This window comes from Muntiacus reevesi, chromosome 1 (genome assembly GCF_963930625.1).
Source record: "Muntiacus reevesi chromosome 1, mMunRee1.1, whole genome shotgun sequence".
NCBI classification, from domain to species: Eukaryota; Metazoa; Chordata; class Mammalia; order Artiodactyla; family Cervidae; genus Muntiacus; species Muntiacus reevesi.
In genome coordinates, this window is record NC_089249.1 from 114,927,223 (window position 1) to 114,932,532 (window position 5,310).

Consider the following 5,310-nt stretch of genomic DNA (forward strand, 5'->3'; position numbering starts at 1 on the left):
GAAATCTTCATATAAATTTTAAAGTCACCTTTCTTCCACCAACAATAGCATAAATTTTCATTGGATTTACACTGAGTCCATTAAAATATATTTCTATCAGCTTTGCTATGAAATCTCTGTATTTTTATATCCATTTGGAGACTTTTTTTTACTGAGTAAAGAAATCTGAGTTAATATTGTTTTATTTAGTACTTTAGAAATGTCTTTCCACTTTCCCTAACTTGCAGCATTTCCAGAAAGAAGTTGTTCATATTTTTACCCTTGTTTCCCTGCATGTAGCATCTGTTTTCGGAGAAGGCAATGGCACCCCACTCCAGTACTCTTGCCTGGAGAATCCCAGGGATCGGGGAGCCTGGTGGACTGAAATTTATGGGGTCGCACAGAGTCGAACATGACTGAAGTGACTTAGCAGCAGCATTATCTGTTTTTCTCATAGCCTTCAAGATCTTTTTGTTTAGATCTCATTGCTCTGCCTATATTGTGTTTTTCTTTGTATTTATCCGCTTGGGTTTCTCTGAACTTCTGAACCTGTAGTGTGCTGTCTTTCAGTAATTTTGGAAGGTTCTCGTTCCTTTTGATTTTTTAATATCACATGTATAGCAAATCTTTTGATACTGTTTTATGATAACTGAGCTACTGGATTCTTAACTATTTCTTTCACTCCTTGAATAACTTCACGGTTCAGTTTAAATTCTATTGACCTATCTAAAGTTCTCTGATTCTTTCCTCCACTGGGTACTCATTTGGTCATCTGCTAAACCCATTAAAGTGTGTGTTAGCCATACACAAAAATAAACTCAAAATGGATTAAAGATCTAAATGTAAGACCAGAAACTATAAAACTCCTAGAGGAGAACATAGGCAAAACACTCTCTGACAAAAATCTCAGCAGGATCCTCTATGACCCACCTCCTAGAATATTGGAAATAAAAGCAAAACTAAACAAATGGGACCTAATGAAACTTAAAAGCTTTTGCACTACAAAGGAAACTATAAGTAAGGTGAAAAGACAGCCCTCAGATTGGGAGAAAATAATAGCAAATGAAGAAACAGACAAAGGATTAATCTCAAAAATATACAAGCAACTCCTGAAGCTCAATTCCAGAAAAATAAATGACCCAATCAAAAAATGGGTCAAAGAACTAAACAGACATTTCTCCAAAGAAGACATACAGATGGCTAACAAACACACGAAAAGATGCTCAACATCACTCATTATTAGAGAAATGCAAATCAAAACCACAATGAGATACCATTACACGCCAGTCAGGATGGCTGCTATCCAAAAGTCTACAAGCAATAAATGCTGGAGAGGGTGTGGAGAAAAGGGAACCCTCTTACACTGTTGGTGGGAATGCAAACTAGTACAGCCACTATGGAAAACAGTGTGGAGATTTCTTAAAAAACTGGAAATAGAACTGCCATGTGACCCAGCAATACCACTTCTGGGCATACACACTGAGGAAACCAGATCTGAAAGAGACACGTGCACCCCAATGTTCATCGCAGCACTGTTTATAATAGCCAGGACATGGAAGCAGCCTAGATGCCCATCGATGAATGGATAAGGAAGCTGTGGTACATATACACCATGGAATATTACTCAGCCGTTAAAAAGAATTCATTTGAATCAGTTCTAATGAGATGGACGAAACTGGAGCCCATTATACAGAGTGAAGTAAGCCAGAAAGATAAAGAACATTACAGCATACTAACACATATATACGGAATTTAGAAAGATGGTAACGATAACCCTATATGCAAAACAGAAAAAGAAACACAGAAGTACAGAACAGACTTTTGAACTCCGTGGGAGAAGGTGAGGGTGGGATGTTTCAAAAGAACAGCATGTATATTATCTATGGTGAATCAGATCACTAGCCCAGGTGGGATGCATGAGACAAGTGCTCGGGCCTGGTGCACTGGGAGGACCCAGAGGAATCGGGTGGAGAGGGAGGTGGGAGGGGGGATCGGGATGGGGAATACGTGTAACTCAATGGCTGATTCGTGTCAATATATGACAAAACCCACTGAAATGTAGTGAAGTAATTGGCCTCCAACTAATAAAATAAAATTAAAAAAATAAAAAATAAAAAAAAAATAAAGTGTGTGTTAGTCGCTCAGTCGTGTCTGACTCTTTGCGACCCCTGCTACCCCATGGACTAAAGCCCACAAGGCTATAAAGGACACCTTGATTGTCATTTACAGTATTTCCATCTGACTCTACTAATAGTTTGCAGTTCTCCACTGAGAATTCATATCTGTCTACTGTGTTTATCTTCTCACTAGATCCTTTAACATAATAATTATAGTGATTTTAAAAGGGCTGTCTGATGGTTCCAGCACTTGGCCTATCACTATCTCTGTTGCTTGCTTTATGTCTTCACAATGGATAGCTTTTACTTCATTTTTTTTCTGTGTCTCATAATTTTTTACTGAATGCTGGTGACTGTGTAAAAAATAGTTGGGACTGACATAGTACTTATGCTTAGAAATAGGTACATCTCTTTTCTGTTAAGATGATTCAGTATAGTTACAGTTCAGGTGGACATGAGTTTTGTTTATTTTATAGCTAATTTAAGTGAATAAAGCCTCAAATTTCTCCAGTGGAGTTCTGCAATTACATTGTTCTTTATGTAAAACCTGGAGAGTCAAAAGGTTTTTCTCAGTATTGCTGTTCTACTCCCAATTTTAGCAGACTCTGAACACCTGCATCATATGGGTCTTTTATTTCTTTATGATCTTATTCCTAGCCCAATGGTGGGCTGCAATTACCTGTAATTCAGCTCCAGTCTCCTGATGACAACATCAGTCATCTCTCTTCTCTAGGTACAGAGGCATAACCTCAAACTAAGAAATGTCCAGCCTGCCTGCCCCACCAAGGCAGCTCCCTCATGCCTCCTGCCCTACACTTAATATTTTCTGTGAGCACCTGATGGAGGTCAGCTTTTTCAACTTTCCCAAACTTTGTGTAGCAGGAAGTTGAATAATGAGATTGCTCCTGTCTGAATATTTTCATTACACCCAATGGCTGAGTACCCTAGGTTTCAAAGAACCCCACCATTTCTAAAACAAGATGCTAGACCATTTTTTTCTGGAATTCAGTAATAGAATATGAAAAATTTCATATCACTTAAATGCAGCCCCATTAAATTCTACCAGTTTAATAAGCCATTTTAATAAAATTTCCTTTACCAATACTATACTCTTATAACTGAACTTTTGAGTGTAATTAAAACAAATATTCTTTGGAACATTTACAAACCATGGAATCTGAAAGAAATAATCTGAATTTATTTTTGCCTGCATTATTGAATATTAAAATTATCTTGTTTGCATTCAAAAAAGAACTAACTCTCCTTAGACTATTCTTTTCTAGAAACCCATCTTTATAGCCTCAATAAACCATATTAAAAATAAAGCCAAAAACATAAGAGAGAAAGGAGGACTTCTTGGATCCAGTGAGGAGATAAAGGATTGTTATTATTCAGGTCTGGGTCATGTGCCCACCCTCCTTCTACATCAATCTCTGTGTCTCAGAAGTACAGGGGCACTATACTTAGCCCAGCTTGGGTTTAACTTTCAAAATGGCCAAGACTGTTTCAGGATTCATTAAAAAAATTTGTGATATTTTGTTGCATATATTTTTGGTGTTTATAACAAAATTATCTCATGGTTTCCTGAGCACATCAAGCTTGTTTTCACCTCAGCAATCTGCGGATTCCCTGCCTGAAACACTATTCCACTACCTCTTCAAATAGCTTACCCCCTCCCTTTATTGACAACTTTTATATATGTTACCTCTTCAGAGAATTCTTTTTTGACTAACAGTTAGAATAGCTACCCGCTATGTCCATTACCCATATACTTGTTACCATTCTTCATTTTCACCTGAAATTTAATATGCATATACTCATTCATGTGTATACATTCATGTTAACACATACATATTCATATACTAATTATTATTTGAATTAGTATCAGATGTGACTTAGCAACTAAACCACCACCACATTTCCTTTGTATGTTTTTCTTATAAAACTCTCACCTTTCAAGATTGTAAACATTTCAATATCTGGGACCATGTCACAGTCTATATCTATTACAGGGATAAGCATATAATAATAATGCAATTAAATGTCTGTCAAATTGAACTGAATCATTATAGAATCAATCACATTTATTACTCATTTACTTGTACTGATTTTTTTAAACTGACTAAAAGATTAAAGAGTCCATCTTTGTGGGTACACACCAAGTGTTAAAATAGTTTTAAAAAAAAGAAATACAGCTTTCAGTTTAATGCCAATTATTGCTTGGAAGATTCATTCTAAAAGCTCACATATGTAGCAAACCTTTGAGGTACATATTGAGGAAATAATATTTTTATTGCCAACTTAGAGTTAAGCGAATTGAAAATCTGCATTGATTTTAATATCATAAATTGGAAAAGTACAAACAAATACTAGAAGTTAGCTAAGTCCATTTAGAGATAAATAAACTGCAGCTAAGAAAAACTAACAGAATTCCCAAAGTCTTTTCAGACTCTGAGTGGACTAATGTCAAAAGATGAAATACTGGCAATGTTGAAATAGAAAATTATGTTTACTTCATACATTTTGTAGAGTTTTTTTTTTTTAAAAAAGAAAGCACTTATCATCTAATTTCACCATGATACTATATTGGACTAGTACATTTTAGCTTTAACATTAGGAAAGATGGTATATAATCACAACTTAAAGGTAAACTTTCCTAAGAAAATGTGATGAATAGCATTACATCAAATATAAAAGAAAAAAGGATTTTTATACCTCAATATTAAATTCAGGAGACCACACAAGATGATAGAGTAGAAAGACACTCATCTGAGCTCACCTCCTCTGATAGGCATACCAAAGTCATAACCATTTGCAGAACAACCATGGATAAAAAAAACTGGAACCTTCTGGAAAAGATCTACCACTAAAGATCTAAAGAACCATAAGACAGATGGGGGGGGGGGGCGGGGAGTCATGTGTCCAGATTTGTGGACACAGCAGCAGGAGGAGAGGGTGGGAGAAACTAAGAAAGTAGCATTTCCATATATACACTATCATGTGTGAAATAGATAGTTAGTGGGAAGCTGCTTTATAACACAGGGAGTTCAGCCTCTGTGCTCTGTGACCCTAGAGGGACAGGATGGCGGGAGGCTCAAGAGGAAGTATATATATATATTTAAAATGACTGATTCACGTTGTTTATGGCAGAAGCCAACACAACATTGTAAAGCAATTATTCGCCAATTAAAAAATAAATTAAAAAAGAAAGCTA